Genomic DNA, 22,821 nt, shown 5'->3' on the forward strand with positions numbered 1-22,821 from the left:
ATACAAAACCAGCGTAGCGTGTTAATTCCACATGGCCGTGTGTTTTCTCCGTGGATACTTACAAAACTCTCATGTGCTCTGACTGTAAAAATTCTGAACATGCTTACACACTCAGAGCTTGCCCCAATATGCAATCTATACCAGTGAAAAACATGAGAAATAGCTCAAACGACCAAAACTTCGCCAAATTCACATGAAAACAAATGATGAACTTAAGAACCCACGATAAAAATCACAGCACAAGTATATAAAAACCAAGACACTAACACTCAACACTTTATTCATGCAAACACTAAACTAATAAATTAAGAAAAATAGTAAACACTTGGTTGCCTCCCCATGCAGTTTATATTTAACTTCACTTCACCTTGACGATACTTTGTCTTACCTCGGGGGCCCTCATAGATGAAAGGTGCCTTCTTATCCATGGCTTGGAAACATGATGAGCAAAAATCTTTGATGGTAGAAGGTGAATTGTCGAGCTTGAGACCTCTAGAAATGGTTCATCCAAATTGTCTCGTTCACGACGCGCTCCACTGGGCAGCCTTGAGCATTTCCGTGGCGCCTCCTAGCCCCTCTTTCATGATCCCCGGGTAGATGGTACTTCTCCATCAAACCAAGCATCATGATCTCTTTATTGTCCCTCCTCTTGGTCGAATCAAGACTTTATATGGATCCGGATTGAACATCTCCTGTGATGTATTCACTCAACAATCTCATTAGTAGGGTCTAGAAAGTGCTGAGCTATCATCAAAATCAAGAGAATGTCGCATGGCTTCAGAGAACGCCGGGTATGTGAGCTTGTCATCTCCAACTCCCTCAAAGATAGCTTTCCGCCATCCATGTCAATCAATACCTTGAAGTCCGCGAAAAATGGCCTCCGGTATCAAAAGGTACATCCAAGATCCCCATCGACGCTCAGCACTATAAAAGTCAACCCGAAAAATGTACTTATTCACCCTTGACAAGCACATCCCCGATGATACCTCTCTCGATGTCTCACTGCTCGTCCGCTAGTTGCACTTCTTCGATGTACAATTGTAAAAGGGGTTGGAAACCTATTGAGAAGAGATGAGATGCCCTCAAAATCTGATTCAATTTTGTGAGGTGTTTTGATGTATGGGGAATTGAATTTATGGGACCATTCCCCAAGTCTAATGGCAATCAATACATCTTAGTGGCGCTACATCATGTTTCAAAATCGGGTGGAAGCTTAAGGCCTTCTAACTAATGAATGCTAGAACGGTAGGAAAAATCAAGAAGTTGTCAGTAGGTTTTGGAAAACCACCTAATCATCATAAACGATTGAGGGACTCATTTTACAACCATAACTTCACGTAAAGTGTTGAAGTGCTATGGGGTGCATCATTGTCTTGCTACCACCTATCACCCAAAAACGAAAAGTGGGTCAAGTGGAAGTCACAAATGTGGAGCTCAAAAAGATCTTAGCCAAGTCTGGGGAAATACTGAAAGTGGGATCACGTAACGGCTAGACGACACACTTCTGCATATAGAATGTTGTACAAAACGTCGTGGACCACTCTATAATTTGGTTTATGGAAAATCCTATCACCGGCTTTTGAGTTGGAGCATAGATATATTAGGCAATCAAGGCCATGAATTTTGACTTAAGTAAGTCGGGGAACAAAGAATGCTACATCTTAATGAGCTAGATGAATGGAGAATGAAAACATATGAGAATGCAAGGATTTATAAGGAAAGAATTCGGAAATGGTAGGACAACCATATTAAAAATCTGAAGGAGTTCAAAGTTGGTGATCAGGTATTGCTATTCAATTCTTTGCTTATAATTATTTCAGGAAGCTTAAGCTTCTAATGGTTTGGCCTTGTATGGGGACCGAAGTTTCACCTCATGGGGCTGTTGAGATTAGCGCATCCGGAGAAGGGTACACTGGTTAAAATGGACACAAGTCGAAAACCATACTATGGAGGAGAGGTTAGTAATACTGACAACAAAGTATTTCTTCCTTCATGAACCCCCGTGAGGTAAGAAGAGGTACGCTGACACGTCGTCTCGAATGCATGTGTGTACCACAAGTGCACGGGTGTCAAGTAATAAAATACACGTGAGTCGCAGTCGAATCCACGAGGAACAAGGCTACTAGTACTAACTACTTTCCGCTTTCTAGCCTAATTATAAATGGAAAGGTGTGTGGGATCTAATGCGAAAAATGAATACTGCAGAGACGAATATGCAAGGTGAAATGGATGGAGATCTCTAATCAGCAAAAGTGGGATATTCGCGCAACGCTCCCCTAGGATTCCAAAGATAGAAATTGGATAAGCAAAGTATTTCTATGATGAGTAAGTTAAGCTCATGGAAATCCAACATAATCGGAGCCACCTCCCATCACCGATACATTAGTCCCCACGAGGTCCCGTGGAGAAATCGCCTCAATCTCAACACTCACACCACATATGACCAAGATAGCACTCTAGGGATCTCCAAGAGGTGTATCCAATTCCTAAAGATTGATCCAACCCTAATCCTCGCGAAGGATCCTAACCCCTACAATGTCCCGTGGAGAAATCTCTCAATCTCACACCTCACACCAAATATGGTTGCATAGAGCTTAGGGAACGGAGATAGAATACACTTATCGGAGGGTAGCAAAGGGGATGCTCCCTTTCTCATGACTCACCCTCTCAACCCTCTTCAATCTTGAGATTCTAACCCTAATGTAGACCTTTCTAGAATACACTTATCGGAGGGTAAAGGGGATGCTCCCTTTCTCATGACTCACCCTCTCAACCCTCTTCAATCTTGAGATTCTAACCCTAGTGTAGACCTTTTCCTCACCAAGGTAACAAATCATGCAAACCAAATAACCAAAAAGATCAATAAGGCAGGCAAGCATTAGACAATCAAGATTAAAAACTTAATCAAACTCGGATTAAATAGGAACACTAAGTAAATCCACAAAAGACGAGAATCCTAGGGTTCACAAGCCCAAATACCTCTAGGGCTTTAGCTCTCCATGGAGCAACATACAAAACACACATCAACGAATGAAAGTACATTAAAACCATAGAAATAAACCCCTTATATATGAACTCGATGGCCTTGATGGAGAGCTTCAATGTCTTGAAGGACCCACTCGAGTCTAGCTCACCGGTGGCTCTTTGATGCTATGCGACAGAGGAGGAATCGATCAAAGTTGGTGACTGAACGCCTCCAAAGCCGCAAAGACCTCCTCTCCAAATCCTAGCTATCTCACCCCTCAAGAGCCGCATAAAAGATGAGAAAGAATAGGGCAAAATGGCTAGTTTATAGGCCTCTAGACCGTGACACGCCCGAACATGCATGTAAAACCGTTAGTGCATGGGTGTCGAGCACACTACCCGTGAGTGGGTAGTCGAATCCACAAGGAATGTGGCTACTAGTACTAACTTCTTCTCTCGCTTTCAGCCTCAATGATAAAATGGAAAGGTGTGGTGATCTAATGTGTGAAGAAATTAATACCGGAAACGAATATACAAGGGTGAAAGCCTGGAGGAGATCTCAATCAAGAAAAGTGGGGTATCTCGTACGTCTCTAGGATTCGTGTATTAGGTAAATCGAATGAGGAAAGTGTTTCTATGAAGAGTGTTAAGTTGCAGGAAACCAAATATAATCGGATCCACCCACTCGATCGCCAGATACTAGTCCTCTCACGAGGTCCCGTGGTGAAACTCGGGTCAATCTCAACACCTCACAACACATATGACCGCAGTACTCTAGGGATTCCAAGAGGTGTATCCGATTTCTAATGATTGATCCAACCCCTAATTCTCAAAGTAAGGATCCCTAACCCCCTACAAGGTCCCGGGCGGAGAAATCTCTCAATCTTACTCCTCACACCAAATATGGTTGTATAGAGCTTAGGAACGGAGATAGAACTTCACAAAGAGAGGGAACATGAAGATGTCGCTGCCTTTGTGCCCTTCCAACTAGTGAATTGACTTGAATCTTCTAGGAAGTTGGCACACATCTCCATGTTTATGAACTCCTCCTCATGTCTTGGTCCTTGAATCTGAACAAGACCTACCAACATTGTGTCTTTTATAGCCTATCTTTTGCTTCTTTTTTACTCTCTCAAGGCATTCACAACCTATATGCATAAAAAGAACACCAAATACACAATATGAGACATAAACTATAGTAAATATGATGCTCAATGCATGTAAAACATATATAAAAATATGCCGAACAAGAACATGCCGAACAAGAGGAAGTTAGAGGAGAGTGCTCAGTGATTTTAGATGCATCTTTTGCTCGCCGGTTTTTGGTAAAAAGAACATGCCGAACAAGAAGAAAGACACCGGAAGCTTCATCATTCCATTTAATATTAGCAATCTAGGTGAAGTAATGTAATTGGCGGACTCAGGGCCAGATTGATCAATGTCATACATACTTCTTTCAAAAAGTTAGGCTTGGGCGAGTCTAGACCCACTCGGATAACTTTGCAATCGATGGACCGAACGCTAGACATCTAAGGGGTATCTATCGAAGATATGCTTGTCAAGGCTGACAAGTATATATTTCTATAGACTTCTGTGGTGCTAGACGTCGATGAGGATGCGGATGTACCATTGATACTTGGGAGGCCGTTCTACGGACTTCTAAGGAATTGATTGACATGGACGGTGGAGAGCTAACTCTTGAGAGTTGAGATGATAAGCTCACATATCACCGTACGGGTCAAGCCATATGACATTCTCTTTGATTTCAATGATACTTGTATTTTATAGACACTACTAATGAGATTGTTGATGAATACATGTAGAAATACTCAATCCAGACTCCGGATGAGGGTCCGCTCGAGCAAGAGGAGGATAATGAAGAAGTAATGATGCTTGGTTCAATCTGAAGAAGCACCATCTACCCCGAGGATCTTGGAAGAAGGTGCCCGAAGATGAAGAGTGCTAGGTGACGCCACCGTAAATGCTCCAAGGCCGCTGGAGACGCGTGAACCGAAGTAGTTGATGAAGCATTGTTAGGTGGTCCCAAGCCTTATAATCTCACCATCTACCCTCAAGAGATTTTTGCTCGTCGTGTTCCAAGCCATGGGTAAGAGGGCAACTTTCATCTATAAACCCAAAGGAGGTAAGACAAGGTACGCTGCTAGTGACGCTAAACAAGCGCTTCTTGGGAGACAACCTAAGTGTTTATCTGCTTTCATAGTTTAGTAGTTTAGTGTGCGCATGAATAAAGTGTTGAGTGTTGGTGTCTTGATTTTTATATACTTGTGTTGCGATTTTATTGTTTGTTTTGAATTGTCATCATGTGATTTCATGTGGATTTGGCGAAGTTGGGTCGTTTGAGCTATTTTTCATGTTTTTCACCGTAAAATTTGCATATTAGGGCAGTGCACTCGAGCGGTAAACATGATCAGAAATTTTCTCGCAGAGCCCGCAGAATTTTTAAAGGCATCCAGCGAAAAACGCCGATCCCAACACTCTTACTTAAGGCCACATGTCCGGGCACACGCCCATGTGGTAGACTATAAAACTTTTCTTCATCGACGATCTTTGAGAGGTCTTGCAATCTTCACAAAGAGAAGGAATATGAAGATGTGGCTGCCTTTGTGCCCTTCCAAATGGTGAATTGACTTGAATCTTCTTGAAGTTGGCACACATCTCCACATTTATCAACTCGGCTCTCGTGTCTTGGTCCTTGAATTGAACAAGAACTCCCAACATTGTGTCTTTATGGCCTATCTTTGCTTCCTTTTTACTCTTCAAGGCATTCACAAACCTATATGCATAAAAAGAACACCAAATACACAATATGAGACATAAACCACAGAAAAATGATGCTCAATGCATGTAAAAACATATATAAAAATATGTCTACTCAAGCACTTATCAAACTTCCCCACACTTAAGTCTTTGCTTGTTCTCAAACCAAATTAAACATTATACCTATGGAAAGAAAAGAGAAGTGCTTGGCCTTAGGTTCACCAAATGAGTACAAGAATAAAAATTCTACAAATCATGGAGAGAATCAAACACTAGACAAAAACAATCAATGCTCCGCAAACAATCCAATCAAAAATGAATGTGATAAAATCTGAATGCGTGTGTGTGTGAAAAACTCAACTCATGTCAACACTATGTCCACTACCAAGTTCTTATTAATATGGGAATTATTTATAAACAGAAAGAATAGGTAGTAGGTTCACACAACCTCTAAGGTAGCCCTTTCCCAAGATGCCTCCCGATTGGGTTTCACACTTTTGAGGTGGTAGCTCTTTCTACCGAGGATGGTAGCTTTCACACATCCCATGAGATAGCTCTTTCTCTCATTAGGGCATAACAAATATCCGACTTATGAGAGTAGCTACATACATCATGGGTGGTAGCTCTTTCCACCCCCTATGTACAAACAACAAACAATTTCCAAATTTTTTTCAATTTTTCTGATTTTTCTGATTTTTTTCTGATATTTTTTTATTTTTATTTATAAACAAAACTAGCATACTAAAGTCCCAAAACATAATGAACTAGAGTCTCTCATAGGTCTAATGAGTGAGAGAAGTGCACAAAGAGCAATCGGACAAAAATATTCAATGAAATTGGATGAAAACAAGAGCATGATAAAATCTAATGTTTACAACCTCCAAAAAAACTAAGAATTAAACTCTAAAACCCTAAGGTGAACCTTCATTGGCAACAAGAGCATACTCATGAAAACACAAGTAAAAAGTCATGTATAAGGTGAACCCTCCCCCACACTTAAGATGTACATTGTCCCTCAATGTACGCATGCAAGCACAATAAAAATAGCATCAATAGAAGCATAATGTGCGGAATGCAATTAAAACAATACTCCCCTCGAATTCCTCATTAAAATGTTTGGTGAAGTCCAACTCAAGGGCGTGTTGTATAGGTTGTGAAGCTCACACAACCATGGGACAACGCACATGATCGATCGTGTCTATGACTAAAACACCATCAACATCACTCTCAAGGCCATCTGCACGAATATAAGGGGTTCAGTGAAGCTAAACAAAAAGAAAAGACAAACGAGTTCTTATTAGTAAAACAAATGAAGTACAAACTCGCACAAAGATAACTACAGTCTAAACGATAAAATAAAGAAAACTAAAAATGAGAACAAAAGTAAAGAAATCTAAAGAGTCATGAGTGGGATGCTTGAAGCATTGACATCATCTTCTGGTGTTGTCGATGTGTCAAAAATAATGTTCTCATCCAAGGTTAACCGTATGAAATTCAAGCAATTCGAACAGGTTTTTTTCGGTCCTTGGTGTCATACCCGCAAATAAAGCTTCAAAAAGAAGTCGCTAAGCATGAATTTGATGAGTCATGTGGCTCCACGCTGGGCGTGAGGGCAAGCCAAGCACTTTTTCTCGCCCTTATAGGGTACTTTTTCCAGCCCACGCGGGCGCAGGAAGACACGCGCCCGCTGGGCGCTGCTCGTCTCGCCGTGGCGCCACGCCGCCGCTGGGCCAACCACGTAGCTGGCCGCTACCGCAGCGCGCGCCGCAATGCTAGCCAGCCCCACGCTGGCGCGCGGCGCGCGTCACGAGGGTCGGGCAGCCCACGAGGGCGTGCGGTCGCGCGCCGCTGCCGGCGCGCACCGATCGAGTCGGTCATCCCACGCTGGGCGCAGGGTCGCCACGCTCTAGCAGGGCACCCAACCATGGCCAAGAAACCATGATTGGGCTCCAACGCTCCAAAAAGTTTTCGATCCATACATTCTAAAGTGTTTCTACATAATTTTTTTCATGAAAAACAACACTTATAAACCAAGAAAAACTTCATGGATTGGCAAAAATAAGAGCATGAAGAAAATGGGAGAAGATGAAGCTTACCGGTACAAATTGGTGAAGGAAACTTAATGCAAATGCCGGCAAAACACTTTTCAATCTCAAAGGAGTTGAAGAACTTAGTTTTGTGCTCAAAAGTTTGGATTCTTGAAGATGGAGAAGTGGGACATGAAGGGTATAAGTGATGAAGATAATGAAAAAGTGACCCCTCATATTCTTATAAGCCACATGGGGGTGTGGAAATTCCACACCCCCGCGTAGAGTCAGACACGCCGCGTGGAAATTCCACGCGATCGTGAGTCTGCAAAAATTTCTGCAGACAGTCCATGCAAGGCTCCAAACTTCAAATTAACACTAATTCTTCAACTATAAACATGAATTACTCCCTAAACCATGCCACATACACGAAAAATCAAGTTAAATCACCAAAATTTTTCCATGAAAAACTTCAACACCAACAAAAAAATTCATCAAAGCACCCACTCATGAATTTATTACTGCAGTAAATGAAAAATCTAAACTAGAAAAACAATTAAAAAACTTGGGTTGCCTCCCAAGAACGCTTGTTTTACGTCACTAAGCTTGACGTACCTCTTCCTTACCTTATGGAGGCTTGAAAAGAGTGTGTTCCTCCCGACTAGACATTGCATAGCTACTTCCTTTAAAACCAAGAGTCAACTTGTCGGGTGAAGTATTTGTTGGAGACTCCAACCATCTTACTTTTGGCCTCCAAGGAAACAATTTGGGTTGGGAATTATCCAAGCTTAGCACAGGTGGGTCATTGGATGGCTTCAATCTCTTACCCACATCTTCTTCCCTTCCCAAAACCTCTCTTGCATTGTAAGAGTTGATCAATCCTAAAGAAAGATGCTTGTTCCATTAACTTGGGGTTTGCTTCTTCTTGTGTATTTTCAACTTGAGAGGAACATGAGACAAGCAAATCCCCTTTGAAAAATTTCCTCGCTCACAAGCACAATCTTCATTCATACAATCCAAAATCTCAAAATGATATTCAACTTCTTTCTTTTTATTCTCTACATCAATGTACTCAATTTGCCCAACTTCTTCAATGTTGCTCATGGCCTCATCATGTCCCGGAGATACTTGCCTTGCTTGTTCAAATTCTTCTTTTTCCTTAGCAAGCATGTCCAAGATCTCTCCTAATTGATGTTCAATGTTTTTGATGGAGACCTCGTGACAACTTAATGTGGCCTCAATATTTTGGAAACGGGCATCGGTGGCTTCAATAAATCTCGGTAACACTCTTTCCAACCGAAGTACATCATCTTCAAGCTTCTCATCCATCTGAAATTCTTCTTGAGGTGCTTCCCATTGTTGTTCATCAATATCCCACAAGAGATTTGGGTAGCTCCTTTGATTTGGATGATAGTTGATGCGATATGGATTGTGATGTTGATGAACAATAACAAATTGATCAAGTTTTCTAGTGAGAGCTTCAACCTGAAAATATAAGTTTAAAATTGGATTAATCATCATTCAAGTTCCATGCAAGAAAAAGTAAGTAAGACAAAATAAAACAAAATATAACGGTGGAAGAAGATATAGTGAAATGGATGAAAACAAAATAAAAACCGATGAGAATGATGGAAGAAAAAGAAAGTGTGGAATAGACAAAATAAAGAAAAAGATAAGTGGCTAGAGCAACAAAGTCCTAGCGTTCCTAGTATCCTGTCCCCCGGCAACGGCGCCAAAAACTTGACACGTCCGAATATGCGTGTGTGTACCGCAAGTGCACGGGTGTCGAAGTAATAATTACCCCGGTGAGTGGGTAGTCGAATCCACAGAGAACAGGGCTACTAGTACTAACTTCTTCTCTGCTTTCTAACCAAATGATAAATGAAAATGTGTGGTGATCTAATGTGCGAAGAGATGAACACCAAAGACGAATATGCAAGGGTAAAATGGAAGGAGAATCTCAATCAGTAAAAGTGGCGTATTCGGGCAATGCTCCCCCTAGGATTCAGGTATTAGGTACCGGATAAGCAAAGTGTTTCTATGATGAGTAAGTTAAGTCGTGGAAATCCAAACATAATCGGGTCTATCTCTAGATCACCGATACTAGTCCCCTACGAGGTCCCGGTGGAGAAATCGCTCAATCTCAACACCTCACACCACATATGACCGCAAAACACTCTAGGGATTCCAAGAGGTGTATCCAATTCCTAAAGATTGATCCAACCCTAATTCCCGGCGAAGGATCCTAACCCCCTACAAGGTCCCAGCGGAGAAATCGAGCAATCTCATGCCTCCCACCAAATATGGTTGCATAGAGCTTAGGGAATGGAGATAGAATACACCAATCGGAGGGGAAAGGGGACACTTCACTATCTCATGACTCACCCTCTCAACCCTCTTCAATCTTGAGGTTCTAACCCTAATGGAGATCTCTCTTCCACCAAGGCAACAAATCATGCAAACCAAATAACCATAAGATCAATAAGGCAAGCAAGCATTAAACAATCAAGAATGAAACTTAATCAAACTCGGATTAAATAGAAACACAAAGCAAATCCACAAAAGATGAGAATCCTAGGGTTCACAAGCCCAAATACCCTCTAGGGTTTTAGCCCTCCATGGAGCAACATACAAAAACACACCATCAATGAATGAAAAGTACATTAAAAACCATAGAAATAAACCCCTTATATATGAACCGATGGCCTTGATGGAGAGCTTCGACGCCTTGAAGGACCCACTCCGAGTTAGGTTCACCGGTGGCTTCCTTGATGCTATGACGGAGGAGGAATCGAACAAAGTTGGTGACGAAGCGCCTCCAAAAGCCGCAAAGACCTCCTCTCCAAACCCCAGCCGTCTCACCCTCAAGAGCCGCACAAAAGATGAGAATGAATAGTGCAAAACGGCTATTTATAGGCCTTAGATCGCGCTCGTCACGTGCCCCTCACGCGCCTGCGTGGATTTTTCCACGCCGCCTGCGGGTCGCAAGAATTTCCACGCGGGCGCGTGGTGAACAGTGAAATTGCTACAGTACTTTCACAAAACGCGATCCGAACACTCTTCTCTTAAGGCCACATGTCCGGGCACACGTCCATGTGGTAGACTATAAAACTTTTTTTCATCGACGTATCTTTGAGATGTCTTGCAATCTTCACAAAGAGAAGGAATATGAAGATGTGGCTGCCTTTGTGCCCTTCCAAATGGTGAATTGACTTGAATCTTCTTGGAAGTTGGCACACATCTCCACGTTTATCAACTGCTCTCGTGTCTTGGTCCTTGAATTGAATAAGAACTCCCAACATTGTGTCTTTATGGCCTATCTTTGCTTCCTTTTTACTCTTCAAGGCATTCACAACCTATATGCATAAAAGAACACCAAATACACAATATGAGACATAAACCACAGTAAAAATGATGCTCAATGCATGTAAAACATATATAAAAATATGTCTACTCAAGCACTTATCAGTACACAACGAAAGTATTCTACAATTAAGGAAAATTTCAACACTAAATATGAAAAAATCAATGCTCTAGATAAAAACTTGAATCAAAAAGGACAACAAACCCAAATTTCGTGTATGTGTGTGAACTCACACAAAACAATCCAAGGTATACTCCTCAAAGTTCTAAGTATAAGGGACTTATTTATCTACAAAAAATAACAACAATTTCAAAGATAGTAGTAGTTTCACACATCCTCTAAGGTAGACCTTTTCAAAACGGCCGCTAAGGTGGCTTTCACACTTTGGAGGTGGTAGCTCTTTCTAGCGGAGTGATATCTTTCACTCATCTTATGAGACAACTCTTTCTCTCATTAGGGCATAACTAGTATCCGACTTATGAGAGTAGCTTCATACTTCATAGGTGGTAGCTCTTTCCACCCAACAAACATAAATAAACAATAAAACTATTTTGTTCCTTCTTTTCATTTTCATCGTTTTTTTTAGAATTTAGCACAAGAAAATAAACCTAACTAGTCCCTTTAACATCGAACATAAGTTTCCAATAGAGTTCAAAGAGTGAGTAGTGCACTAAGTGTAAATCGGGCAAAAATTCCTAAAAATTCCAGCAAGAACTAGAGCATGAAAACAATCAATGTTAACAATTTTCCTAGACTTAACAATACAATCATTGCAACTAAGGTGAACCGCCATTGGCTATGTGAGCATATATCAATCAAGAATAATAGAAAAGATGAGCGCATTATGAAACTCCCCCCCCCCACACTTAAGTTGTACATTGTCCTAAATGTACACATGCAAGCTCACTCAAAATATATATATCATTCAAAAATAGATGTGGGGTAAGCAATCAAAACAATACTCCCCTAACTCCTAGTGTTGCATTTGATGAAGCTAATTCCATGGGAGTAGTGTTCCGACGGGTTGAGAGGCTCACACGGCCAAGTGTCTCAGCACCTTGGCCATGCCCATGACTAAGTCTCAATTCCCAAGAAGACAAAACCATCTGCACGCATACACGAGGGGGTTCAGTGAAGCTCAATAAAAACAAAATAAATCGAGTGAATATGAGAGATAAAGCAATGAATACAACTCGATGATGCAAAATGAACATAAACTCAGAAGGAGAATCCTTTCTGACTAAACAAGTCTAAAAACAAGAAAAATGTACTTGTCCACCTTGACAAGCACGTCTTCAATGATACCTCTCGGATGTCGCACCATTCGGTCCGAAAATTGTAAAGTCATCCGAGTAGGCCTAGGCTCTCCCAAGCCTAGCTTTTGGAAGAAAGTGAATGGCATGATGTTGATACATGCCCCTGAATCCACCAGTGCTATTTCCTGACCTAAGTTGCCGATGTTACACGGAATGATGAAGCTTCCAGGGTCTTTCTTCTTGTTCAGCATGTTCTTTTGCAGCACTGCCGAGCATGAAGCATCTAGCACCACTGAAGCACTCTCCTCCAACTTCCTCTTGTTAGTCAATAAGTCTTTCAGGAACTTTGCATACTTAGGCATTTGAGCTAATGCCTCTACAAAAGGAATATTGATGTGGAGTTGCTTGAATAAACTCAGGAACTTCTTATACTGTTCATCCCCTTGGTCATTCTTCAATCTAGAGGGATAAGAGATTCTTGGCTTGAAAGTTGGGGGTGCCACCTCTTTCTCTTTCTTTGCTGCCTCCTCAACCTCTACAACCTCGGGTGCGTGTTCTTTCGGCTTCTCACTCGGAAGCCCCCCTTCAACCTCACGACCACTTCTCAAAGTGATCGCCTTCACATGTTCTCTAGGGTTGGTTTCCGTATTGCTTGGTAAACTTCCATGTGGCCTTTCGGAGAGAGACTTCGCAATTTGCCCCACCTGATTTTCAAGGTTGTGCAAAAAGGCAGTGTGGTTGCAAAGTGTAGCCTCGACTGATTCAAACCGTGTATTTGCAGATTGAACAAATCTAGCCAAGTGCTTCTCTAAATCCGTCATTCGGGTTTCCAAGCCTGAAATTTTGTTTTCCACTTGAGGGGCTTGTTGTTGTTGTTGGAAACACGGTGGCCACATGGCCTTTTGTGGTCCTTGATTACTCCATGAAAAGTTGGGATGATTCTTCCAACCCGAATTGTAAGTATTGCTATATGGGTTCCTTTGAGGTCTCATGCCATTACCTACAATGTCAACATTTTCCACTGAAGAAACATCACCAATAACGATCGAGCAATCAGAGGGAGCATGTCCTCCACCACAACCGGTGCAATTGGTCATGGCCGCAACTCTATTCGAAGCTATGAGATCTAGCTTCTTACTAAGACTCTCTACTTGCGTCGCCAATGAGGTTACCGCATCAATTTCATGGAGACCGGCCACCTATTTCTTCTCCCTAGCATTCCATTGGTAGCTATTTAACCCCATTTCCTCACTTAATTGACGAGCCTCATCGGGAGTTTTGCTACGTAAGGTACCTCTTGCTGCTGCATCCAAGAGTTGCCTTGTACTCAGGTTCAAAACATTGTAAAAGATTTGAACAATCATCCACTCCGGGAATCCGTGTTGCGGACACTTTCTCAAGAGCTCCTTGAACCTTTCCCATGTCTCGAATAGAGACTCCAATTCAAACTGAACAAAGGATGAGATCTCATTCCTAAGCTTTGCTAATTTTTCGGGAGGAAAATAACGGGCTAGAAAAGCTTCTACCATCTCCTCCCATGTAGTAATTGATTCTCTAGGTAATGAGTGTAGCTACTGCTTCGCTTTCCCTTTCAAGGAAAATGGGAAGGCTCTCAATTTGATGGCATCATCCATCACCCCATTTATCTTCAACATATCGCACACCTCGAGAAAGCTCTCTATGTGACTGTTTGGATCCTCATCGGCCAAACCGTTGAATTGTGCGGACTGTTGTAGCATATGGATGAATGCCGGCCTTAGCTCGAAGTTCTAAGCTAATATCCAGGGACGCAAAATACTCGATTGTGTCCCCAACACTGAAGGTCTGGCATAGTCGGATAGTGTTCGCTGTTGCTCATTCTGTTCTGCCATGTTTTCAGATTCCTCTCTGACAATGTCCCATTGCGTATATCCCGCAAGTGCACGGGTTTGTCGAAGTAATAATCCCGGGTGAGCGGGTATCGAATCCACAGGGAGTAGGGAATAAAAATACTTAATTCGATTCTTAGCTATGTAAAAGATCAATGATAATGAGTGTGACAATGATTCAATTCTCAACAGTAAAAGCAACAAGTAAGAGAGCAAAAGTAAAGAAGGGGGTAAGGCAATCGACAAATATGGGCTACCCGGATAATGCTCCACATAGGATAATTGTTTCAAGTGCAAGAATCCTCTATTATGCTTCCTAATCAATGAAATGGTGAGTCATGGAAATCCTTAATTACATAGTCCCAAATCTAAGGTCAACTATGCCTAACTCTATACATGTCCCGGTGGAGAACTCGAATAATCTCAACTCCTCGCACTCGCATAGAGTTCCAATGAGCTCTAGGGATTCCAAGTGATAAATCTCTTCCTAAGTATACAACTAACCCTTTGGTCAAGGTGGAAGGTCCCTAACCGCAACTAAGCCCCAGTGGAAGGTCATCCCTTAGACCATTCACTCTATTATGGCTGCAAAGAACTCAAGGAACAGAAGTAGAATCTATCATGCCGGAGGGGAAAGGGAACACTCCTGTACCTCTCGACTCACCCTCTCAACCCTCTCCAACCTAGCTTCGTCAAACGCTCGTGGTGTGTCACTCACTCACAAGGTTACCAACAAGAACTCTCAACCCTAGTGTCACTCTAGGGGAAATGTTTATACAATCAAGCATTCAAGGTTGGAACTCACAATAAACATCAATTTATTGAAAGCATAATAAAGAGGTTCAAAGAAACAAATACATCCTCGGGTTCACAATACCCGAGTACCCACTAGGGGTTTAGCTCTCCATGGAGCTAAGTACAATCAAAGAAATAGAATGTAAAAGCAATGAATCCATAAAGAAACCCCCTCGATAGTCATGTTGATGGTCTTGTAGAAAGTCCTCTACTCGTCGTCCAAGGATTTCCTCGTCCGGTATAGGATACGCCTCGACGGAAGCTCCCCTACCAACCTTCTTCCTAAGGAATAACGATGTCGGAGCCGTAGAACCTCTCCAAAACCTTGGTCAATACCCCTCGAAACCCTAGCCGAAGCCCTTTCTCAATTTGGGGAAAAGATGGACAAAAGAATACCAAAATCGGGGCTAAATCGGCTTTAAATAGGGCTGGAATCGGGCGACTACACGGGCGTGGATAATTTCCACACGCCCGTGTGGATTCTCTGTTTCTCTGGTTTGTCGGCCTGCTGTGAGCAGTGCTGCTACAGTGTCCTGCTACAGTGTCCTGCTACAGTATTCGACCTGAATAGCTTCCCAATTCCATACTTTCATCAGGGTAACGCAAACGGGCACACGTTCACGTCGTGGATCACTTGTTTCTTCAATGGTGTACACGTTCGTGGAGCTCTTGTTCTATGTGCATAAGTCGGAATGCTCGAATGTGACTGCCTTTGTGCCCCTCCAAATGGATGTGCCCACTCGAATACGAGGAGGTTGGCACACACTCTAGCATCTCACACCTGACCTATGTCTTCGCGTTTGAACCTTAGCAAGATTTCCTCCAAAATTGGCTTATTTCCTTCATACTAGGCCTCACAACCCTACCTGCATAAAAGTAACATAAAAACACACATATTAGTGTAAAAATGCAAGAAAAGTAATGCTCAACATAAGGAATGAACGCTTCGCATTCATATCGCACAAGCATTTCTCAGGTCCCTAGCAACAATTAAGCCTTAGGTGCTAAAATCACTTCAACACTTCACTCCGTTGCCCCTACAACTAAGCCCCAGCGGAAGGTCATCCCTTAGCTCATTCACTCTACTATGACCGCAAAGAGCATGAGGAAAAGGAGGTAGCAAAAATCACACCCGAGGAGAAAGGAGACGCTTCTCTACCTCTCGACTCACCATCTCAACCCTCTCCAATCTAAGTTTGTCTAACTCTGGTGGTGCGTCACTCACTCACAAGAGTTACCAACAAGAACTCTCAACCCTAGTTCACTCTAAGGGAGTATTTACACAATCAAGCATACAAGATTGGAACTCAAATAAAACATCAATTAATTGAAAGCATAATAAAAAGTTTCAATGAAACGAATACATTGTAGGGTTCACAAATATCCAAGTACCCACTAAGGGGTTTAGCTCTCCATAGAGCTAATTACAATCAATGATACCAAATATAAAAATAAAGAATCCATAGAAAACCCCCTCGATAGTCATGGTGATGGTCTTGTGGAGAGTCCTCTACTCGTCCAAGGGTCCCTTATTCTGGCTTAGGATACACCTCGCCAGATCGGTGCCGACAAAAGCTCTCCCAGTAACATTCTTCAAAACGGAGCGCGATGTCAGAGCCATATGAACCTCTCCAAATCCCTAGCCAATACCTCCCAAAACCCTAGCCGTAGTCCTCTCTCAAGTTGGGGAAAAGATGGAGAAAAGAATGCTGAAATCGGGGCTAAAATTGGACTTAAATAAAGCTGGAATCGAGAATCCACAAGCCCATGTTGGTGTCCTTGTGGAATTTCCACACGCCTTTGCGGATTTTCCAAGCGCCCGTGTGGATTCGCTATTTTTACTCTTTTCTTCACCTTTCGTAGAATAGTATATGCTACAGTGTTTGCTACATTTTTGCTACAGTGCCCTACTACAGCACCAGCTCGAAACACTCCCAAATCCATGTTTTCATCGAGGTAACGTAAACAGGCATACGTTTGCGTTGTAGATCGCTTTGCTTCTTCATTAAACAGACACGTTGGTGGATATCTTGCTATACATGCACAAGCTGGAATGCTTGAATGTGATTGCCCTTGTGCCCCCTCCAAATCGCTGTGCTAACTTGAATACAAGGAGGTTGGCAGACATTCTCGCATCTTAAACTCGATTTATTACTTCGCGTTTGAACCTTCTCAAGACTTCCTCCAAATGGTGCATTCACGATCTACATTGGCTTCTTTCTCTAACCTTCGGCTTCACAACACTATATGCATGAAAGTAACATAAATGCACACATATTAGCTTTAAAACCCGAGAAAAGTAATGCTTATAATAAGAAAAGAGCACTTCGTATTCTTATGATACAAGCACTTATTAAACTCCCCCACACTTAAGCTTTTGCTTGCCCTCAAGCAAAAATTTAAACATTAAAGCATAGACGAAGAAAATATTCGAAGTGCTTGGCCTTAGGTTCACCAAAGCATACAAAGAGAGCATTCTACAAGTAAGGGAAATTTCAACACTAAATACGAAAAAATCAATGCTCTAGCTAAATACTTGAATAAAAAAGGACAACAAACCCGAAATCGTGTAAGTGTGTGAATTCACTCAAGTTAGGCCAAGGTATACTCCTCAAAGTTCTAAGTATAAGGGACTTATTTATCTACAAAAAATAACAACAATTTCAAAGATAGTAGTAGTTTCACACATCCTGTAAGGTAGCCCTTTTCAAAACGGCCGCTAAGGTGGCTTTCACACTTTTGAGGTGGTAGCTCTTTCTAGCAGAGTGTTAGCTTTCACTCATCCTATGAGATAGCTCTTTCTCTCATTAGGGCATAATTAGTATCCGACTTATGAGAGTAGCTTCATACTATATAGGTGGTAGCTCTTTCCACCCAACAAGCACAACTAAACAATAAAACTATTTTATTCTTTCTTTTCTCTTTTTTTTCAGAAGAGTTTAAAGAGTGAGTAGCGCAACAAGTGTCAATCGGGCAAAAATTCCTAGAAAATCCAAGCAAAAACTAGTGCATGAGAATATTCAGTGTTAAAAATTCTCCTAACTCAAGAATACAATCATTGCAACTAAGGTGAATCGCCATTGGCTATGTGAGCATGTATATCAATCAAAACTAGTATGAACGATATGTACACTATGAAACTCCCCCCCCCCACACACACTTAAGTTATACATCAATCAAGAAAAGCAGACACAAGGTGGTTCGGGTGAAGATCAATAAAACAAAAAAAGATAACTCAAGTATATAAAAAGATGAAGCAATAAATACAACTCGAGGAAACAAAAGCGAAAGTAAACTCGGAAGGAAAGTCCTTTCTGAGTATATAAGTCCAAAATGAAATGCAAAAAGTGATAAAAACAATGAAAATAAAGTCAAGTGTCGATATCGCGCTTTGGCTCTGCTACTAATGCTGGTGGTAATGAGGTACACGGTAGGTCAACCGGTTTTGGACTAGCCGATGGAGATGTCGGAGATACCGGGGGAGTTCGAGGTCTCCGAATTAAAGATGAGAGAACGTGTCGCTCAAAAATGTGTTGTAGAGTATCGAAACGTGCCATGAACTCTATATACTTTCGTGAGGGCTCGTGTAGCCCGGACCTTAGAGATCTCTGTCCGAAGCACCCCCACAGCACTCTCGAGCCTCTCAAATTGATTATGAGGTCAAGATGGTGAAAACATGCGTACTAGGGATGGATCCTCTGCTACAGGAGGTGCCTCGGTCTCCATCGGTGCCGGCTAAGGCTTAGGGGCAAGCTGAGAAGCACCGGCGTCATCATTATCCCCCTCAGCTATCTCTATAGCTGACATAATCAAGGCATAAACCCTAGATCGGACCCTGTGAACCATCCCAATCATGCGCAGTGTCTCTATGCCAAGAGGAGTAGGTACACTCGCCTTCTCGATCCCCCGAATCAATGTCAGAAGACCCATACCCATAACCATCTCGTGATATACGGACCCGACAAGATCACTCCCAATCTAGCATTCTACCCTTGATGTCATATATAATCCATGACGATGTGTCCCAAATGAATCGATGTGTGCTAAACCATCGAATACAGATACAAGAGCTCCTGCCGGCTCAGGACGCCGGTGCTGTCACCACGGCCGTTTACTGACATGCTCATAACAGCATGCAAATATTGATACGCAGGTCGGGAATGGCACGTGGCCTTGGGCACCCCTGGCTCATACTGGCCCTGTCCTCATGGCACTGCATACGCCCTCTACGGAGTTAAAGCGCTAGGATAATGTACCGGTAACTGCACATAGTACTCAGTACCAGTGAACACCTCCTCATACAACCCTAGTCTGATCGAAAACTATATCACACTCATGCTATAGTGATCCCCTGCACTTTGAACTATATAGTGGTGTCGCTGTCAAAACTATCATACGCACGGTCGAACTTAAATGAGGATAACACTTCGAGTGTAAGTGTATGGATGGCGGGCTCTCTAATCGTCAATAACTGTCCCCAACCTCCGACTGATACCAACTACTCTACCTCATCCGCTAACTCTCCTCCCTGCTGTATATCTCGCAGAATGCTTGTGTCCAGGAATCGAGTATGTCTGAATCTAAGTCTTGGCAAACGCACAAAACGAGCCTGATGCGCGGGATAGTGAATCTCATGCTCTCGGACGCAAAAGACAACTCACGCAGCTATTTATCCGCTTGCTTCGTTGACAGAGGTTCCATGATTTGCAAAATTTGAAATAAAATCGATTAAACAAGCTAAATAAGTAGTGATGTAGAAATCCACACTATCATGTGGAATTTCCGCACTCCCGTGTGGATCGACGGGGACTGAAAAACACACGGCCGTGCTTCAAAAATCCAATAATACATCGTTTAATTACTTCTAACTTCATTCTAAACAAGCAAAACCATTCTAGTTGTAGAAACGAAGCAACATTAACCAGTTTCATTGATTAAAATCAAGAATTGATGAAGAACAAAAAGAGATATGGCTTACCAATGAGTTGAAATGAAAAAAAAAACTTGAATCGGCTAGAAAAACCAGTGAAAATCTATCCAAAAATGGCAGTACGAAGTCAGGAAGAAGTGTGAATGTGCTCTCAGGTGAATAAGGAGTCTAGAAATGAAAAGAAACGACAATCCTTTAAAAAGGACTCGCGACTCTTGGTATTCTACGCATCCACAAGGGCGTGCAGAAATTACCCACGCCCGTGCGCCTCCATAGGAGAGCTTCACGGGCGCATGCATGCGCCCATGCCTCTCGAGGAAAATACTCATTATCTCTGAATGCAACCTCACGGGCGTGTGAAAAATACCAATGCCCGTGCGCCGACCAATAGGTGCGACCGTACACCCTATAGCTTCTCCGTCCAGCAGGAGAGAATCATCTAAGTGTTTAGCACGTCCGTGCCAAAATTCCCTGCAAAGCATGGATATTCATAGGCCCAACTCACAGGGGCAGACGCACGCCCCTATGTCTTCTCAAGATGGACAGAGCACTTCTTTAGAAATCGACACGGGTATGCAAAAATACACACGCCCGTGCGTTTGTCACATGTTCGCCCACATGGATGAGTCCACACCCCTGTGCGCTCTAAGGATAATTTGGTAAGTCTCTGCAAGAAAATGCACGCCCGTGCTGAAATTACCGACGTGTGTGAGTAAATCACAAGGTCATTCATAGGTGCGCGTCCAAGCCCCTGTGTCTCCTTTGGATGAGCTCACCGGTACAAATCCGCAGGGCGTCGCGGAAATTCCACATGGCAGTACGTTTTCTTTGGATGCCTTAAAAACTCTGCAGGCTCTGCAGAAAATTCCTGAACATGTTTACACACTTAGAGCCTGTGCTATTAGGCAAACTATACCAGTGAAAAACATGAGAAACTAACTCAAGCGACCAAAACTTTGCCAAATCCACATAAAAACACACGATGACATTAAAAACCACATCAAAAACATCTAAAAATCAAGACACCAACACTCGACACTTTATTCATGCAAACGCTAAACTACTCAACTAAGAAAATAGTAAACAATTGGGTTACCTCCCAAGAAGCGCTTGATTAATGTCACTAAGCTTGATGTACCTTATCTTAACTCACGGGGGTTCATAGATGAAGGTTGCCCTCTTACCCATGACTTGAAAGCATGATGAGCAAAGTCTCTTGAAGGTAGAGGGTGAATTATCTAGCTTGGGACCACCTAGCAAAGGTTCATCTATTGTTCGGTTCACGCCCACCTCCAACAGCCTTGGAGTATTTTTGGTGGTGTCTCCTTGCCCTCTTAGTTGGACCAATCATCATTACTTCTTCATTGTCTATCTCTTAGTCAAACAAACACTCGTATGGATCTGGGTTGAACATTTCCTGCATGTATTAATCAACAATCTCATCAGTAGTGTCTAGAAAATACAAAGTATCATCAAAATCAAGAGAATGATGTATAGCTTCGGTGAGGCGGTATGTGAGCTTATCATCTCCAAGTCTCTGTGTCAACTTCCCGCTGTCCATGTCAATTAATGCCTTAGAAGTTCGCAAGAAAGGCCTTCAAAGAATCAAAGGTATATCCGCATCCTCATCAACATCCAACACTACAAAGTCAACTGAAAAAATGTACTTATCCACGTTGACAAGCAAGTCCTCAATGATGCCCCTCGGATCTCTCACCATTCAGTCTGCCAATCATAAAGTCATCCGAATGGGCCTAGGCTCTCCCAAGCTTAGCTTCTAAAAGAAGGTGTATGGCATGACGTTGATACTGGCCCTAGATGCTAAAATCACTTCAACGCTTCACTCCATTACACTCACAACTAAGCCCCAGCGGAAGGTCATCCCTTAGCCCATTCACTCTACTATGGCCGCAAAGAACTCTTGAAATGTGGAGGTAGGATAGATCACACTGGAGGGGAGAGGGGACACTCCGCTACCTCTCGACTCGCCCTCTCAACCCTCTCCAATCTAGCTTTGGCTAACTCTCATGGTGTGTCACTCACTCACAAGAGTTGCAAAGAAGAACTCTCAACCCTAGTGTTACTCTAGGGGAGTATTCATATAATCAAGTCTCCAAGGTTGGAACTCATAATAAACATCAATTAATTGAAAGCATAATAAAGAGGTTCAATGAAACGAATTCATCCTAGGGTTAACAAATACCCAAGTGTCCACTAGGGGTTTAGCTCTTCATGGAGCTAGATACAATCAATGAAATTGAATGTAAAAATAAAGCATCCATAAAAAACCCCTTGTTAGTCGTGGCGATGGTCTTGTGGAGAGTCCTCTACTAGTCACAAGGGTCCTTTTGTCCGGCCTAGGATACAACTCGTCGGATCGGTGCCAACGAAACTTCTCCCACTAACCTTCTTCCAAACGGCGCGTGATGTCAGAGCCGTAGAACCTCTCCAAATTCCTAGCCAATACCTCTCAAAACCCTTGCCGCCATTCTTTCTCAAGTTGGGAAAAAGATGGAGAAAAGAATGCTGAAATCGGGGCTGAAATCGGCTTTTAAAGGGCCAGAATCGAGAATATACACGCCCGTGTGAGAGCCCACAGTGGATTTTTCACAGCGTGTGGAATTTCCACATGTCCGTGTGGATTCTCTGTTTTCTTGTTTTCTCGGCCCGCTGTGAGCGAGTCTTGTGATACGAGTATTCTTGCTATAGTTTTTCTCGATGCTCTACTCGATCACCGGCCCAAAATACTCCCGAATCCATGCTTTCATCGAGATAAGCATAAGCGGGCACATGTTTTATGTACGTAGATCACTTTGTTTTCTTCAATAACGGACATATT

At 42.5% G+C, this 22,821-nt stretch overlaps 1 non-coding gene across 1 annotated transcript; it reads left to right on the top strand.

Moving 5' to 3' along the window:
* Positions 1 to 13,763: 13,763 nt before the first annotated feature.
* LOC120257815 lies at positions 13,764 to 13,870 on the top strand. The gene has a single exon (XR_005535899.1). It is a non-coding gene; the product is annotated as a small nucleolar RNA R71 (small nucleolar RNA).
* Positions 13,871 to 22,821: the final 8,951 nt, after the last annotated feature.

This window comes from Dioscorea cayenensis, chromosome 3 (genome assembly GCF_009730915.1).
Source record: "Dioscorea cayenensis subsp. rotundata cultivar TDr96_F1 chromosome 3, TDr96_F1_v2_PseudoChromosome.rev07_lg8_w22 25.fasta, whole genome shotgun sequence".
Taxonomy (NCBI): domain Eukaryota; kingdom Viridiplantae; phylum Streptophyta; class Magnoliopsida; order Dioscoreales; family Dioscoreaceae; genus Dioscorea; species Dioscorea cayenensis.